The sequence below is a fragment of the Neofelis nebulosa genome, chromosome X (assembly GCF_028018385.1).
Source record: "Neofelis nebulosa isolate mNeoNeb1 chromosome X, mNeoNeb1.pri, whole genome shotgun sequence".
NCBI lineage: Eukaryota > Metazoa > Chordata > Mammalia > Carnivora > Felidae > Neofelis > Neofelis nebulosa.
Window position 1 is genome coordinate 74,937,789 of NC_080800.1, and position 19,997 is coordinate 74,957,785.

The window sequence follows — 19,997 nt, forward strand, 5'->3', positions numbered from 1 at the left end:
CTAATCTCTTGAATTCGTGAATTTTTCATTTTGCAACATGGATAAACCTGTATAAGGAGAATATTGGGATAAGAAAACTGGTAAGGACTTTTCTTCTACTTCCCGCTGTATTTTTCTGCGTCTTGTCTTGATTGGTACCACTGACATCAAATAATGTGCTGCTTGTTCATTTATTCTGCATCTGTCTCTTTGCATCCACTGTGCAGAAAGTGAGACTTTAAAGTAAAGATATCCAGCTTTCAGAAAGAAAAAAAAATACATAACAGCAACAACAACAAACTGTATGCATAGTTTGAAAGAGATTTGAATCTGTCAGAAAGCTATACAAATCCTGTAAGTAATGCAAAAAACGTCAAGGAATCATTTATGACCAAAAGCAAGTCCTTCTAATTTAAGAGATACAACTTTAAGAAAATAGTGCATTATAAGAAAAAGTGTGTGGAAAAGATTTACTGTTTTGCCTGCATATCAACTGTATATTCTCCCTAGTATAAAGGAATCTGAAATTATCGTTAAAAATTTAAAAAAATAAATAAATACAATTAATAAAAATACCATATAGAACAAAAATATTTTAAAAACACAAATGGAGTTTAACATCTAAATGAATCAATTAGTTCATTTCACAAGTAAAATCATTTACACCTAGAGCCAAAAATTACAGAATGTGGTCCAAATCCAGCCCAGTTCTTTTTTTTTTTGTACAGGCTTTCAGTCAGGAATGTTTTTCACAGATCAACAGTGGCAGTTTGTTAATAATAGGGAACATTAATTTGAATTCAATTTAAGGTAACTATATCCACCCTCAGAAAAAATTTTGTTACTATTATTAGACATTCACTACAAAAAATGCACTTGGTTACTGTATTTTTAATTTTATCAATAAAAAATTTGTGGAAACTTATTTTCTCTCTTATTAGCATTGCTTCTTGATCCACAAAGTCTAAACCTATGCTAGCCTACATATATTACTCATAAAGTCAGGCTAGAATAACTATATATGACCAGTTTCTTATTATCATAGAGGCCAATATGGAATAAAATATAATGTTCTGATACTGTTTTAAAATTGTCAATAGTTTTAGGGACTGATGTTTACAAAAAGATATGCTTTTATTAAATGGAAGGGTTTTCCCAACACAACATATGCAATGTGTAAACAATGTATTCTTTTTTCTAATTTTGTTCACACAATAATACATTAGTTTCAGGTATACAACATAGTTATCACAAAAGTTTATACATTATGCTATGTTCACCACAAGTGTAGCCATCATCTGTCCCTATACATTACTATTGCAGTATCATTGATTACATCCCTTATGCTGTGCCTTTTATTCCTGTGACTTAATCATTCCATAACCACAAGACTGTATCTCCCACTGTTCTTCACCCCTTTTGTCCAACTCCACACTTCCCTCTTCTCTGATAGTCTATGGAGTGTTAGAGGAGATTACGAGTTGACAGCTCTTACTGTACATCTCACCTATTCAAAGGTATTCATTTCCAAACATAAAAAAACAAAACCAAAACAAAGGCATTCATTTCCTTGGCTGTTATTTAAAACTGGCTGATACATTGCATTGCAATTGTTACTGAATCATTTAATGTACCCATTGTTGTTTCCATAATTACAATATAAAGTCCATGATGGTAAGCATAATACCTCTTATTATATTTTATGTCTCCTCTTCTTCCTACACCTCAGCTTCCTTCTTGTACTCTACAAATGTAAGTATTTCATGTGTATTCAGTTAATGATATTCTCTAAATCATGTGTGCAAGGGCCCTCTTTAACCTTTTAAGAACAGAGTCTATGAACAAACACCTCCCCTTCTGAAGAGATAGGCCAAATGCTTTTTTCTGCAAAAAATTCTGTGGTTTATACCATTACTGCCAAATAAAATCAACCCCACTATCTTAGTCATGGCTAAGTTGACAAGAAATCAGTCTCTGAGGCAAAGATTATAAAAGTGTACAATGAAGATAAAAATCTCCCTCAAGTGGTTGAAAGTATAATTCTGCCTAAATTGTCTGGATGGCAAATGAGTCCCATGAGATCTTTTGTTTTTTGGGGGAGACTTGAATAGGCAGAGTATATCAATTCCTTTTCAGGCACAATGCCCACCAAATCATGGAACCCAGAATAATCATGTAGCTATAAGATGGTTTCCAGTGTTATTTTATTTTTTTAAATAAATTTGTATAATGAACCTATATCAATATCATTAATTTAAGAAATCTGAACATTCTTCTTCTTTGAAAATTTATAGTAGATTAATTTATATAAACTGCTAGTTTAGTGTACACCGATTATTTGTGTAGTAAACCAAAGACAAACTATGGCCATGGACAAGAAACTAAGGGGCGCCTTGGTGGCTCAGTGGTTAAGGGTCCACCTTCATCCTGATCTCACATTTTGTGAGTTCGAGCCCCGCATAGAGCCCTGTACTGACAGCTCAGAGCCTGGAGTTGCTTTGGATTCTATGTCTCCCTCTCTCTGTCCCTCCTCTGCTCACACTCTGTCTGTCTCTCTCTCAAAGATAAATAAACATTAAAATATCTTAAAGAAACTAACTGCTCTGTGTTTTAGTTTTCGCATCTCTAAAATTAGTTAATAATAGCACCTATCCCATCAGGCTGTTGTGAACATGTAAATATATATAGAGTATACGTGAGTTTTTTTTAATAGCACCTAATAGCACTTACTATCTACCAAACATTATCCCCAGCACTTTTCCAAATGTTAACCCACTTAATGCACACAACAACACTGTGAGGTATGTATGTATTAGTATTCCCATTATGTAGATAAGAGAATTGAGGCTTAGAGAGAAAAGGTGGCTTGCCCTAGACACAAAGCTAGTTAGTGATAGTACCTGTCATATAGCAGGTGCTTAAAAATTATTAAATATTCTTATTCTTATTATTAATCTACTGTTTTTATATGAAATCTAATTATGCTATTTTTTAAACTTTATGTATTTATTTTGAGAGAGAGAGAGCGAGCAGGGGAGGGGCAGAGAAGGAGGGAAAGGGAGAGAATCCCAAGCGGGATCTGTACTGTCAGCACAGAACCTGACATGGGGCTCAAACTCACAGATCATGAGATCATGACCTGAGCCAAAAACAAGAGTCAGACGCTTAACCAACTGAGCCACCCAGGCACCCCTGAAATCTGGTCATGCTTTATATGCTTTTGTACAGTATTCAATTTGCATAAAAAGAATTAGTACTGATATGTTGGATTTAAACATATTTGATTTGTTTCAATCTATTTCAGTAGTTATCCTTATCAATCCTCAATTCTCACATATTTGGTCAGTGGGAACCTCTTTAAATTGGCTTAAGTTCCTTTGGTGCAACTCTAGCAATTCATGGATTTATGTTTATGACAATACAAAAATCAACTCTAATTTGCCACTTTTGGATGATGCTAATAAGTTAATTATTTTGAAGACTTGTAAATACAGTAAATAATCAGAAATTGCTTTTCCTTTATGTTATGAACTATACTCCTGGATAAATAAATACTTAATAAGTGGATATCTTTATATATAAAGATATTTAAAGGTGCTCACAATCAATGTTTAAGTGAAAAAAGTAAATTGTAAAACCATATGTATAATGTTATAACATTTAAAAGTGCTCTCTGTATATAAATAGAAAAATAAGTCTTGAAGGACATATACCAAACTTTTACTGATATTCTTTCTGAAGGGTTAGATGGGGAAGGATCATAACAGTTTTTTTTTTAATTTTTTTTTTTTAAATTTTTTTTCAACGTTTTTTATTTATTTTTGGGACAGAGAGAGACAGAGCATGAACGGGGGAGGGGCACAGAGAGAGGGAGACACAGAATCAGAAACAGGCTCCAGGCTCCGAGCCATCAGCCCAGAGCCGGACGCGGGGCTCGAACTCACGGACCGCGAGATCGTGACCTGGCTGAAGTCGGACGCTTAACCGACTGCGCCACCCAGGCGCCCCTTTTTTAATTTTTTATAGTGTACACCTACATTATTTTAACGTTTTTTGTGATAAGCATTGGTTGCTCTTATAATTAAAAAGTAAAGAGGATAAATTCATATAACACTTTGGTTAAAATAAAGGAAAAATGGTAAATACATAATTCAGTGACCACAAGAAGGATTTTTTAAATTTTAAGTTACCATGCTTTTTACTAGACTTGTGTGCTTCCTACTTAGTAGATTCATCCATGTTGTTGAATTCAGGTACTAAATGCTAGGCCAGACATAGTTTAATTATTTTCTCCACTCAAGATTTGGAAAGTGTGAAAAAAAAAGGTTGAAAATAAATGACTTAGAATGCTTGTATTTCTTCTATCACTGAGATAGCATTAATTTCTTAATAGAAATACTAGAAAAACTGAACACATCTTTCTTTATTCATCAAATTTCTTAATTTTCTCAGGAAATATAAATTATATGTATAAGTATATAAATATATTTCTCACTTGATTATCAATTCATATTAAATGCAATGTTAACAATGATTATATAACAGAAATAGAGTCATGTTATTATTTTACATATTTATTTGGAGAAATGTGTCATGTATATATGAAGATTCATTTGCCTAGATAAATGCAAAGGTGTATTTATTTATTTATTTATTTATTTTTATTTTAGGGAGAGAGAGTGTGTGAGTCAGGGAGCGGGGCAGAGAGAGAGAATCTTAAGCAGGCACCACACTCAGCCCAGAGCCTGACACAGGGCTTGATATCACAACCCTGGAATCATGATCTGAGCCAAAATCAAGAGTTCAGGCAGTCAACTGACTGAGACACATAGTCACCCCTAAAGGTGGATTTCTAAATGGAGGATTATTATGACATATTTGCTGATAAATAAAAATAAATAAAACAAAACATAGGTGACTGCCAAAATTATCATGGCACCTCACAAAACAATGCAAGAAAAATATCATTTATCTAATAAAGAATTGAGTCTAAGATGAATTTGGTTTAATTTAAATGTTGCCATTTACTGCTTTATTAAAATGCCACACACAATTTTTTTTAACTGCAGAAGCTTTTAATTATCTACATATCCTTTTACCTTTTTTATTCTTCTATTTAAAAATATTTAATTTATTTATTTAAATTCAAGTTAGTTAATATACAGTATAGTACTGGTTTCTGGAGTAGAATCCAGTGATTTATCACTTACATATAACACCCAGTGCTGATCCCAATAAGTTGAGCTCATTAGTACTCATCACCCATTTAGCCCATCCCACCACCCACCTCCCTTCCAGCAGCCCTTAGTTTGTTCTCTGTCTTTAAGAGTCTCTTATGGTTTGCCTCCCTCTGTTTTTACTGTATTTTTCCTTCACTTCCCCTTTGTTCATCTGTTATGTTTCTTAAACTTCAGATATGAGTGAAATCATATGATATTTGTGTTTCTCTGACGGACTTATTTGCTTAGGATAATACATTCTAGTTCCATCAAAGTTGTTGCAAATGACAAGAGGTTGTTTTTTTATGGTCAAGTAGCATTGCAGTGTGTGTGTGTGTGTGTGTGTGTGTGTGTACCACATCTTTTTAAAAAATTTTTATTTACATTTATTTATTTTTGAGACAGAGAGAGATGGCACAAGTAGGGGAGGGACAAAGAGAGAATGGGACACAGAATCCGAAGCAGACTCCAGGCTCTGAGCTGTTAACACAGAGCCAAACACGGGGCTCAAACTCACAAATCGTGAGATCATGACCTAAGCCGAAGTCGGACACTTAACCAACTGAGCCACCCAGGCGCCCCTACATACTACATCTTTATGCATTCATCAGTTGATGGCCATTTGGGCTCTTTCCATAATTTGGCTATTGTTGATAGCACTGCTCTAAACATTGAGGTGCATGTGTCTCTTCTAATCAGTATTTTTATATCCTTTGGATAAATACCTGGTAGTGCAATTGCTGGGCCATAGGGTAATTCTATTTTTAATTGTTTGAGAAACTTCTATACTGTTTTCCAGAGTGGCTACACCCATTTGCATTCCCACAAAAGGACACAAGGTTTCCCCTTGCTCCTGATCCTTACCAGCCAGCATCTGTTGTTTCCTGAGTTGTTTTGTCATTCTGACAATGTGAGATGGTATCTCATTGTTGTTTTTATTTGTATTTCTCTGATAAAGAGTGATGTTGAACATATTTTCATGTGTATGTTAGATAGCTGGATGTCTTCTTTGGAAAAGTGTCTATTCATGTCTTCTGCCCATTTCTGCACTGGATTATTTGTTTTAGGGGTGTTAATTTTAGTAAGTTCTTTATAGATTTTGGATACTAACCTTTTATCAGATATATCATTTTCAAATATCTTTTCCCATCCAATCAGGTTCTGTTCCATTGATCTATTTGTCTATTTTGGGGCCAGTATCATACCATCTTGATGATTACAGCTTTGTAATACAGCTTGAAGTCCAGAATTGTGATGCCTCCAGCTTTGGTTTTCTTTTTCAATATTACTTTGGCTATTGAAGTTGTTTTCTGGTTCCATACACATTTTAGGATTGTTTGTTATAGCCTGTGAAGAATGCTGGTGTTGTTATCACTCACAATGGGGAAAAACTGAGAGCTTTCCCCCAAGTCCAGAAACACAACAGGGATGTCCACCCTCACCACTGTTGTTCAACATAGTAGTGTAAAGTCCTAGACAACAAAAAGAAATAAAAGGCATACAAATTGGCAAAGAAGAAGTTAAACTTTCACTCTTCACAGATGACATAATACTCTATATGACAAATACAAAAGACATCACCAAAAACTGCTAAAACTGATACGTGAATTTATCAAAGTCACAGGATAAAAAATCTACACACATAAATCATTTGCATTTATGTACACCAATAATGAAACAGCAGAAAGAGAAATCAAGAAATCGACCCCATTCACCTTTGCACCAAAAACCATAAGATCCCTAAGAACAACCAATGAGGTAAGAGATCTGTATGCTGATAACTACAGAATGCTTATGAAAGAAATTGAAGAAGACACAAATAAATGGAAAATCATTCCATGCCCATGGATTTGAAGAACAAATATTGTTAAAATGTCTATTATATGTAAATATATAATGCAAATTATACATTTTTAGCTAAACAAAATTAGATATTGATTAGTTTACCTATTTTTTTGCTTCATTGCTACTTTTGTAGATAATATTTATTCAACAGCATAAAATACACTAAAGCATACAAAATTTAAATTAAGAGATTGCACCTGTTGCCTGACTCAGTTTACATTCTAGCTCTGCAACTTACCAGCTGTGTGACTTCGTACAAAAAATTCAAACTCTTAATGGTTCAATTATCTTATTTGTAAAAAAAGGAATAATAGTAATAAAACCTATCTGATAGAGTAATTATGAGATTTGCATGAGTTAATATATGTAAATTATTATAACTGTCAGATATATGTTCTACATGTATTTGTTTTAATTTGGTCTTTAAAAAATCATTCATACGTGGACTTTGGGTAACTAGCAGCAGCAGACAGATTAACTAAGTCCTAGTACAAACAAAAAGACAAGCAGGCAAGAGACAAAGAAAAGCAGAATCTATTAAAAGTGATCAAACCTCTTCAGAATTCAGAAGACACCAGTATCAATAAAGAAATGACCACATTGGGTTTTGGAACTCACCTGTGAGAGGAGAAACAAAGTTGGGGCATTAAATGGCTAATACTACAGAGATGTTACATAGAATATTTGTTCTGTAATTTAAGTAGCAATAACTATTAGTATTTTTGGGGAATTACTGATCTTGCACCAATGGGTTAACAAGGTTTAGAACTAAAGCGTCCAAGATTAGGTAAACAGGGTGAAAGTGCCCCCAGCATAGGACAAAAGCAGAAAGCTACTTTCACAGGACAGAAGGGTCCAGAATAAACAGGGTTATAGACCACTACAGCAGGGTGAAATTGCCCTGAGGGGAGCTAATTAGCAAAAGACAGGTGCCTTCTAGACTCTGAGGTAGCATACTCTACCTGTCTTATCCCCTAGGCAAGTTAAGATAAACAGATGCAGTGCCTGATGCCTGTTGTAAACAGCTATCTGCTCTGTGGAGGGATTTTGTTTTGTAAATCTCCTTTCTCTCGCACAGATGAATTAATGTTCACTGTTTCATTGTCTCTTCCTGCACATCTATCACACCTGTAAGCCTTCTGATCCTAATAAAACCAGAGCAAAAGTCCTTATTCAGGGCTCTTGTAGTCTCCTGGACATTAGCCTCTCTTGAATTTAATTCTGCATCTGCTCTCTTGCTGGACAAGAGAGAGCTCCACATTCAAAGTCTGTGACAAGTATTCACTAATATCACATGAGCCTATCAGTTATTGAACATTAAAGTCCCTATGTCAGAGAAGGGAAAACTGAGAAATAAATAATTTTTTCTAAATGTAATTTTATAACCATATTGTAGCACTGGTTAAATAGTTGAAAGCTATTTATTTATTTATTTATTTATTTATTTATGTTTATTTACTTTGAAAGAGAGAGAGAGACAGAGCATGAAAGAAACAGAGACACAAAATCCGAATCAGGCTCCAGGCCCTGAGCTGTCAGCACAGAGCTCAACACAGGGCTCAAACTCACAAGTTGTGAGATCATAGCATCAGCTGAAGTTGTTCACTCAACCAACTGAGCCACTCAATGCCCCTAGTTGAAAGCTGTTTTTAAATCCTCATATTTTTTAAGGCAGAATGTCATGATTATAATCTTTCACAGTAAGAGTAATTGAAAAATAAATTTTCCAGTTAGATGCAGGAAGAATTCCTTGGGTACTTAAATGAGTCTTGTCTAATGACAAAAAACATATGAGGAAAAAAAATGACCAAATTGTCATTTTAACCATATATATTTCAATAGGGGGTATATATGCCTAAAAGTCCTAAGGGCCTTTAATTGCCTACACAATAAACTCCAAATTCCTTAGAATGGAATTCGGTGCTTCCAACCTAATAAAAAAAAATCTTTCTACTTCCATAGTCTATTACTTTCACTTTCTTGGTTTCTTCACCTCATCTGCTCACTTCTTCACACACACCTTTACTTTATCTAACAAATATATGCTGCCTCACCAAGCAGCTCTGCTGCTAGAACATGCAACGCTCTTTTGACACTTCAGGCCTTAACACAAGAAGTTCTTGAAATTTTGAAAGTTTGTTCCACACTTCTCAACTTGGTGAGCTTTGTTTTTAAAACAGTTTAACAGTCATGTCTTCCAAGAACTTTTCCTGGCTTCCAAAATTTCACATCCTTTCTCTCACTACCCTCATTGAATTTACTGCTTCTAACAATGCTCTTTTCTTTTTTTTATTTTTAATTTTTTTTAATTTTATTTTTTTTTTAAATTTACATCCAATTTAGTTAGCAGATATTACAACAATGATTACAGGAGTAGAGTCCTTAGTGCCCCTTACTCATTTAGCCCATCCCCCCTCCCACAACCCCTCCCATAACCCTCAGTTTGTTCTACATATTTATGAGTCTCTTCTGTTTTGTCCCCCTCCATGTTTTTATATTCGTTTTCCTTCCTTTATGTTCATCTGTTTTGTCTCTTAAAGTCCTCGTATGAATGAAGTCATATGATTTCTGTCTTTCTCTGATTGACTAATTTCACTTAGCTTAATACCCTGCGGTTCCATCCAAGTAGTTGCAAATGGCAAGATTTTATTCTTTTTTGATTGCCAAGGAATACTCCATTGTGTATATATATATATATATATATATATATATATATATATATCACATCTTCTTTATCAATTTATCCATCGATGGACATTTGGGCTCTTTCCATACGTTGGCTATTGTTGATAGTGGTGCTATAAACATGGGGGTGCATGTGTCCCTTTGAAACAGCACACCTGTATCCCTTGGATAAATGCCTAGTAGTGCCATTGCTGGGTCATACGGTAGTTCTATTTTTAGTTTTTTGAGGAACCTCTTATCAATGTTCTTTTCTAACACTGATCACACTGTATTGAAGCCCAATATTTACATAAGTCTCTCCCACAATAAACTGTTTAATTCTTGAGGGCAGGGGCCAAATTCCAATACTCTAATGTCTAAATTTAGAGAGCTGCTATAAATCCCCCTTGAAGTCTCTTGGAAGACGGTACATAGGTAATTCTCCTAGGTTCAGCCAAATGAATATTTTCCTTCCTGAGTTTGAATCTTGAGAGGGAGTAAAACAAAACAACAACAACAAAAAAAGAAAATTATTTGAAGCTGCTATGATAGTTCAGCCTCAAAGAGTCTCCTGGTAGCAGCAGCAGCAAGGGTTCTTGGGTGGAAAACACCAGTAGTAATGTTTCCCTTAAACATTATTTCTTAATAATGAATTTAGTTTCACTCCATGTTACTTAAGCCTTTTCTGGTTTCTTCCATTTTCTTTTGGCTTGGTTACCTGAAGTTTCTATTGATTTTGAGTCACCCAATATACTTTCAACACATTCGTCTCCTACTTAGGAAAACCAGAGTCAATTTATATTTCCTATAAACAAGAACGTTGGCTAATGCAGTGCCTGGCACACAATTGATAATTAAGGTTTGTAGGAAAAGAGATAAAGAAAGCAAGTCTTTTACTTTTTCTATAGTTATTTCTGTCTCATGTCCCTTACTAGATTTTGAGATTATGAATAAATGTACATGTCCTCTACAATTTCTTGTAAATACATTAGTTAAATTTAACTGTATTAGTCAAATGTGGGGCGCCTGGGTGGCTCAGTCGGTTAAGCGTCCAACTTCAGCTCAGGTCATGATCTCACAATCTGTGAGTTCGAGCCCCACATTGGGCTCTGTGCTGACAGCTCAGAGCCTGGAGCCTGCTTCAGATTCTGTGTCTCCCTCTCTCTCTGACCCTCCCCTGCTCATGCTCTGTCTCTCTCTGTCTCAAAAATACATTTAAAAAATTAAAAAATTAAAAAAACTGTATTAGTCAAATGATGGATATGCAAATATTATTTAAAATGACCAAATTAAACAGTACTTGAATGAAAAGACAATTTGCTGCCAGTCATCATGGCTAACTCAAATCAAATAAACTTTATTTCTAGAGTAGTTTTAGATTTACAGCAAAATTGAGGTGGGATTACAGAGAATTCCCATATACCTTTTGTCCCCAAAAATTCACCCCACACAAACACACTGTCAACATCTTATACCACAGTGGTGCATTTGTTACAATCAATGAACCTACATTGACACATCATAATCACACAAGTCCATAGTTTACATTAGGTTTTATTCTTGGTGCTGCATATTCTATGAGTTTGGACAAATGTATAGTGACATTCATTCATTGTAGTACCAAACAGAATGATTTTTGCTGCCTTTAAATCCTGTGTTTTTCGTATTCATCCCTCCCTTTCTCAATCACTGGCAATCACTGATGTTTTTACTGTTTCAATAGCTTTGCCCTTTTCAGAAAGTCATATAGTTGAAATCATATAGTGTGTAGTATTTTCAAGTTGACCTTATTCACCTAGTAATATGCATTTAAGGTTTTTCCAATCTTTTTTTAAAAAATTTTTAATGTTAATTTATTCTTGAGAGACAGAGAGAGAGACGGTGTGATCAGGGGAAAAGCAGAGAGACAGGGAGACACAGAATCTGAAACAGGCTCCAGGCTCTGAGCTGTCAGCACAGAGCCTGATGGGGGGCTAGAACTCAGGAACTGCAAGATCATGACCTGAGCCGAAGTCAGACACTTAACTGACTGGGCCACCCCATTGCCCCTGTTTTTCCAATCTTTTTATGACTTGTGAGCTCATTTCTGTTTAGCATTGAATAATACTCCATTGTCTGGATGGATATACCAGTTTATTTATTCATTCACCTACTGAAAGACATCTTGGTTGTACCAAGTTGTGGCAATAATGAATGAAGCTGCTATAAACATCCATGTATAGGATTTTGCATGTAAATAAGTTTTTAATTCATTTGGGTAAATACTAATGAGTGTGACTGTTGTGTCATATAGTAAGAGTACATGTAGTTTTGGAAGAACCTGCGAAACTGTGTTCCAAAGTGGCTGCACCATTTTGCATTCTCACTGATAATACATGAGTGTTCTTACTGCTTCACATCCTTGCTAACACTTGGGCCCATCAGTGCTGTGGATTCTGGCCATTCTAATAAGTGCATAGTGGGGGTATAATGCTCTTTTTGAATCAATGCTTATTTTAAAGAGTAATTTTTCTGGTAGAAATTTAGGCCTCTGGGCTCATTTTGAGGGAAATCTGGACTTTGTGGTGCCACTCAAGCCTTACAACTTAACACAACCTTTATTTCACATTATTTGTTATTTTATTTTTTCCTGTGTGTTCTCATCTTTATAATGTTAAAATTACATTATGAAACATTTGAGAACATGTACCGTTGGCTTAAAGTTTTGTATATGACCAAATAACCTAGCACAATGTCTTGTACATACAGAGTAATTTAATACAGACTAAGAGACACACTTAAAACAGACTAATTATAATGATTAATGATGGCTGCACTGATTTGTGTTTAAAAGCATACATGTATGTATTTTTATTTAGAATGAATATATATTAAGAAATAATTGAGACAATAAAATGTTGGGGGTTTTGAGGTAAACATTTATAACTTTATTTTTTTTTATTTTTCAATATATGAAATTTACTGTCAAATTGGTTTCCATACAACACCCAGTGCTCATCCCAAAAGGTGCCCTCCTCAATACCCATCACCCACCCTGCCCTCCCTCCCACCCCCCATCAACCCTCAGTTTGTTCTCAGTTTTTAACAGTCTCTTATGCTTTGGCTCTCTCCCACTCTAACCTCTTTTTTTTTTCTCCTTCCCCTCCCCCATGGGTTCCTGTTAAGTTTCACAGGATCCACATAAGAGTGAAACCATATGGTATCTGTCATTCTCTGTATGGCTTATTTCACTTAGCATCACACTCTCCAGTTCCATCCACGCTGCTACAAAAGGCCATATTTTGTTCTTTCTCATTGCCATGTTGTACTCCATTGTGTATTTAAACCACAATTTCTTTATCCATTCATCAGTTGATGGACATTTAGGCTTTTTCCATAATTTGGTTATTGTTGAGAGTGCTGCTATAAACATTGAGGTACAAGTGCCCCTATGCATCAGTACTCCTGTATCCCTTGGGTAAATTCCTAGCAGTGCTATTGCTGGGTCATAGGGTAGGTTTCTTTTTAATTTTTTGAGGAACCTCCACACTGCTTTCCATAGCGGCTGCACCAATTTGCATTCCCACCAACAGTGCAAGAGGGTTCCCGTTTCTCCACATCCTCTCCAGCATCTATAGTCTCCTGATTTGTTCATTTTGGCCACTCTGACTGGCGTGAGGTGATATCTGAGTGTGGTTTTGATTAGTATTTCACTGATAAGGAGCGACGTTGAGCATCTTTTCATGTTCCGGTTGGCCATCCGGATGTCTTCTTTAGAGAAGTGTCTATTCATGTTGTCTGCCCAGTTCCTCACTGGGTTATCTGTTTTTCAGGTGTGGAGTTTGGTGAGCTCTTTATAGATTTTGGATACTAGCCCTTTGTCCCATATGTCATTTGCAAATATCTTTTCCCATTCCGTTGGTTGCCTTTTAGTTTTGTTGGTTGTTTCCTTTGCTGTGCAGAAGCTTTTTATCTTCATAAAGTCCCAATAGTACATTTTTGCTTTTAATTCCCTTGCCTTTGGGGATGTGCCGAGTAAGAGATTGCTACGGCTGAGGTCAGAGAGGTCTTTTCCTGCTTTCTCCTCTAGGGTTTTGATGGTTTCCTGTCTCACATTCAGGTCCTTTATCCATTTTGAGTTTGTTTTTGTGAATTGTGTGAGAAAGTGGTCTAGTTTCAACCCTCTGCATGTTGCTGTCCAGTTCTCCCAGCACCATTTGTTAAAGAGACTGTCTTTTTTCCATTGGTGTTCTTCCCTGCTTTGTCAAAGATGAGTTGGCCATACGTTTGTGGGTCTATTTCTAGGGTACCTATTCTATTCCATTAGTCTATGTGTCTGTTTTTGTGCCATTACAATGCTGTCTTGATGATGACAGCTTTGTAGTAGAGGCTAAAGTCTGGGATTGTGATGCCTCCTGCTTTGGTCTTCTTCAAAATTACTTTGGCTATTCGGGGCCTTTTGTGGTTCCATATGAATTTTAGAATTGCTTGTTCTAGTTTCGAGAAGAATTCTGGTGCAATTTTGATTGGGATTGCATTGAATGTGTAGTAGCTTTGGGTAGTATTGACATTTTGACAATATTTATTCTTCCAATCCATTGGCAGGGAATGTCTTTCCATTTCTTTATATCTTCTTAAATTGCCTTCATAAGCTTTCTATAGTTTCAGCATACAGATCTTTTACATCTTTGGTTAGGTTTATTCCTAGGTATTTTATGCTTCTTGGTGCAATTGTGAATGGGATCAGTTTCTTTATTTGTCTTTCTGTTGCTTCATTGTTAGTGTATAAGAATGCAACTAATTTCTGTACATTGATTTTGTATCCTGCAACTTTGCTGAATTCATGTATCAGTTCTAGCAGACTTTTGGTGGAGTCTATCAGATTTTCCATGTATAATATCATGTCATCTGCAAAAAGCAAAAGCTTGACTTCATCTTTGCCAATTTGGATGCCTTTGATTTCCTTTTGTTGTCTGATTGCTGATGCTAGAACTTCCAACACTATGTGAAACAACAACAGTGAGAGTGGGCATCCCTGTCATATTCCTGATCTCAGGGAGAAACTCTCAGTTTTTCCCCATTGAGGATGATGTTAGCTGTGGGCTTTTCATAAATGGCTTTTATGATGTTTAAGTATGTTCCTTCTATCCCGACTTTCTCAAGGGTTTTTATTAAGAAAGGGTGCTGGATTTTGTCAAAGGCCTTTTCTGCATCGATTGACAGGATCATATGATTCTTCTCTTTTTTTTTTGGTTAATGTGATGTATCACCTTGAATGATTTGCGAATGTTGAACCAGCCCTGCATCGAGGAATGAATCCCACTTGATCATGGTGAATCATTCTTTTAATATGCTGTTGAATTTGATTTGCTAGTATCTTATTGAGAATTTTTGCATCCATATTCATCAGGGATATTGGCCTTTAGTTCTCTTTTTTTACTGGGTCTCTGTCTGGTTTAGGAATCAAAGTAATACTGGCTTCATAGAAAGAGTCTGGAAATTTTCCTTCCTTTTCTTTTTTTTTTACATTTTTTTAACGTTTATTTATTTTTGAGACAGAGAGAGACAGAGCATGAATGGGGGAGGGTCAGAGAGAGAGGGAGACACAGAATCGGAAGCAGGCTCCAGGCTCTGAGCTGTCAGCACAGAGCCTGACGCGGGGCTCGAACTCAAGGACCGTGAGATCATGACCTGAGCCGAAGTCGACGCTCAACCGACTAAGCCACCCAGGCGCCCCTCCTTCCCTTTCTTTTTCTTGGAATAGCTTGAGAAGGATAGGTATTATCTCTGCTTTAAACGTCTGGTAGAACTCCCCTGGGAAGCCATCTGGTCCTGGACTCTTATTTGTTGGGAGATTTTTGATAACCGGTTCAATTTCTTCACTGGTTATGGTCTGTTCAAGCTTTCTATTTCCTCCTGATTGCGTTTTGGAAGAATGTGGGTGTTTAGGAATTTGTCCATTTCTTCCAGGTTGTCCAATTTGTTGGCATATAATTTTTCATAGTGTTCCCTGATAATTGTTTGTGTCTCTGAGGAATTGGTTGTAATAATTCCATTTTCATTCATGATTTTATCTATTTGGGTCATCTCCCTTTTTTTTTTTTTTTGAGAAGCCTAGCTAGAGGTTTGTCAATTTTGTTTATTTTTTCAAAAAACCAACTCTTGGTTTCATTGATATGCTCCACAGTTTTTTTAGATTCTATATTGTTTATTTCTGCTCTGATCTTTATTATTTCTCTTCTGCTGGGTTTAGGCTTCATTTGCTGTTCTTCTTCTATTTCCTTTAGGTGTGCTGTTAGATTTTGTATTTGGGATTTTTCTTGTTTCTTGAGATAGGCCTGGATTGCAATGTATTTTCCTCTCAGGACTGCCTTTACTGCATCCCAAAGCGTTTGGATTGTTGTGTTTTCATTTTCGTTTGTTTCCATATATTTTTTAATTTCTTCTCTAATGGCCTGGTTGACCCACTCATTCTTTAGTAGTGTGTTCTTTAACCTCCATGCTTTTGGAGGTTTTCCAGACTTTTTCCTGTGGTTGATTTCAAGCTTCATACCATTGTGGTCTGAAAGTATGCATGACATAATTTCAATTCTTGTATACTAATGAAGGGCTGTTTTGTGACCCAGTATATGATCTATCTTGGAGAATGTTCCATGTGCACTCGAGAAGAAAGTATATTCTGTTGCTTTGGGATGCAGAGTTCTAAATATATCTGTCAAGTCCATCTGATCGATGTATCATTCAGGGCCCTTTTTCTTTATTGACTGTGTGTCTAGATGATCTATTCATTTCTGTAAGTGGAGTGTTAAAGTCCCCTGCAATTACCACATTCTTGTCAATAAGGTTGCTTCTGTTTATGAGTAATTGTTTTATATATTTGGGGGCTCCAGTATTCGGTGCATAGACATTTATAATTGTTAGCTTTTCCTGATGGATAGACCCTGTAATTATTATATAATGCCCTTCTTCATCTCTTGTTACAGCCTTTAATTTAAAGTCTAGTTTGTATGATATAAGTATGGCTACTCCAGCTTGCTTTTGACTTCCAGTAGCATGATAAATAATTCTCCATCCCCTCACTCTCAATCTAAAGGTGTCATCAGATCTAAAATGAGTCTCTTGTAGACAGCAAATAGATGGGTCTTGTTTTTTTATCCATTCTGATTCCTTATGCCTTTTGGTTGGCACATTTAATCCATTTACATTCAGTGTTATTATAGAAATATACTGGTTTAGAGTCATTGTGATGTTTGTATGTTTTATGCTTGTAGCGATGTCTCTGGTACTTTGTCTCACAGGATCCCCCTTAGGATCTCTTGTAGGGCTGGTTTAGTGGTGACGAATTCCTTCAGTTTTTGTTTGTTTGGGAAGACCTTTATCTCTCCTTCTATTCTAAATGACAGACTTGCTGGATAATGGACTCTCGGCTGCATTTTTTTTTCTGTTCAATACATTGAAGATCTCGTTTCAATCCTTTCTGGCCTGCCACGTTTCAAAAGAGAGATCCGTCACGAGTCTTATAGGTCTCCCTTTATATGTTAGGGCATGTTTATCCCTTGCTGCTTTCATAATTTTCTCTTTATCCTTGTATTTTGCCAGGTTCACTATGATATGTCATGCAGAAGATCGATTCAAGTTATGTCTGAAGGGAGTTCTCTGTGCCTCTTGGATTTCAATGCCTTTTCCCTTCCCCAGTTCAGGGAAGTTCTCAGCTATGATTTCTTCAAGTACCCCTTCAGCACCTTTCCCTCTCTCCTCCTCTGAGATACCAATTATGTGTAGATTATTTCTTTTTATTGTATCACTTAGTTCTCTAATTTTCCCCTCATACTCCTGGATTTTTTTATCTCTCTTTTTCTCAGCTTCCTCTTTTTCCATAATTTTATCTTCTAGTTCACCTATTCTCTCCTCTGCCTCTTCAATCCGAGCCGTCGTCGTTTCCATTTTATTTTGCATCTTTTTAAAAGCGTTTTTCAGCTCCTCCTGACTGTTCCTTAGTCCCTTGATCTCTGTAGCAAGAGATTCTCTGCTGTCCTCTATACTGTAAAATCATTTATAACTTTAAATTGTTATTTCTGATATTAATCTGAACATTTTCTTAATGAATACTTATTTGATGGAATATATTCATGTAATTACCATATATAGTTTTCTATTATTCTGAAACTGAAATGTATTTCTGTGTTTAGGACAATGTAGCAAGAGTAAATATTATAACTGACTCACCATTATTTCATTTGTATGTTTATACTGCATTTACATCTGGAGGTTTAATTGCTTTGAACTCACTGCAAGAATTTACTGGATACGTTTAATAAGAACAACCTAGCTAAGATGAGCTTAAATTTTGGTCAGAAGCAGATGGATTAGAATGTGTGGCCCATCTATAAATTCAAGTCCCACACCTTCACCCTCCCTTTTATTTTATCATAACATTAGGGAGAAAGATCAAAAGCCTCAGAAATTTTGCAACATGCTAAATAGTCTATAAGACTGAAGAACAAAGCAATTCTATTTACTAGGTGATATGTCCTTAAGTGTTATAAATGTGCCTGAAACAAGCTGGAAGCAAACATTCCTAACTAGCTTTATAGACTCTCCTTTTCTTTCCTTCTATTCTCTCTTTTATATGATTTATTTTCTTTCTACCCATCCACAAAGAGATACTTTCACCGGTCTGTTCATAAAAGTATTTCCTGTTTTGGAGTGCCTGGGTCGTTGTCAGTTATGTGTCTGACTCTTGATTTTAACTCAGGTTATGATCTCATTTTTCATGAGATCAAGCCCCACATTGGGCTTGGTACTGGCAACATGAAGCCTGCCTGGGATTCTCTGTCTCCCTTTCTCTCCACCTCTCTCTCTAAAAAATAAAAATATAAACATTTTTTTAATCTTCCCTTTTTAACCCCAGAAATGTCAATTGATTGTCATATTGTCTATTGCTTTTGTTCTAATTATCAAACAAGAACATATACTATAATTTTGAAGTCTGCAGGAATTCAAGCTGACTCACTCTCTTAGAAGGGGCACAGACACTGGCCTGGGCACCTTGCTTATCAGCAAGATATGCAAAGGATATCTCAACCACATTATAAACACTTTCAGTGTGGTACCCTCACCAAAAGTGTCAACACTGTAGTGGAGCCCCACAACACCACTCCTTTGGTCCATCAATTGGTAGAGTACACAGATGAGACCTACTGCATTGACAACGAGACCATTTATGACATCTGTGTCTGCACCCTCAAGCTGACCAAGGTGGACCTGTGGGGACTTGAGTCACCTCTTCTCACCCACCATAAGGGGCATTGCCACCTTCCTCTGCTTCCCTGACCAGTTTAGTGCTGATCCTCACAAGCTGGCAGTCAATATGGTTCCTTTCTTGTGTCTCCACTTCTTCATGCCTGGCTTTGCCACTCTAACCAGTCATAGAAGCCAGCAGTATTGGATTATCACTGTGCCTGAATTGAACCAGCAGATCTTCAATGTCAAGAACATGATGGCTGCCTGTGACCCCCACCATGGTTGGTATCTCACCAAGGCTGCTGTCTTCCATTGATGTGTGTCCATGAAGGAGGTGGATGAGTTGATGTTCAACATGCAAAACAAAAATAGCAGCTACTTTGTGAAATTAATCCCCAACAACACCAATTTGGCTGTCTGTGACATCCTGCTCAGTGGATTCAAGATAGCAAACACCTTCACTAACAATAGCATGGCCATCCAGGAGATCTTCAAGCCTATCTCAGAGCAGTTCATGACCATGTTCTGCTTCAGGGCCTTCTCCCACTGGTACAGAGATAAGGGCATGGATAAGATGGAGTTCACCAAGGCTGAGAGCAAAATGAACAGCTTTGTCTCTGTCTACCAACAGTACTTGGATCCCACCCAAAGAGAGAAGGAGGATTTTGGTGAGAAGGCCAAAGAAGAGGCCTAAGGCAGAAACCCATCAGCTGAGGCCTCTTAGTTCCTTCAGTCTTTCTTCCCCAACTGCCCCTTTTATTTCTCTCAGAATTTGCATTATCTGGCTTTATCTTGTTTTTTTTTAGGGGGGGTGGGGGGTGGAGGCCATGCATATCCAGAACAGTACATGGCACATAATAAATGATCAATAAATATTTGTTGTTTTTTTGGAAGAAAAACTTAAAGTTTACATTAGAATTTCATCTCCACAGTGTGTAGTTCTATGAGTCTTGGCAAATGCATAATGTCATGTATCTATCATTACAGTATCATATTGAATAGTATCACTGTCTAAAATTACAGTGCTCCACCTATTCATCTTTCCACTCTTTTAGTCCCAGAAACTCA

At 36.3% G+C, this 19,997-nt stretch overlaps 1 pseudogene; it reads left to right on the forward strand.

The window, feature by feature from the left end:
- Positions 1 to 19,623, forward strand: part of LOC131502099 (tubulin beta chain-like) — an 84,630-nt pseudogene extending 65,007 nt beyond the window's left edge.
- Positions 19,624 to 19,997: the final 374 nt, after the last annotated feature.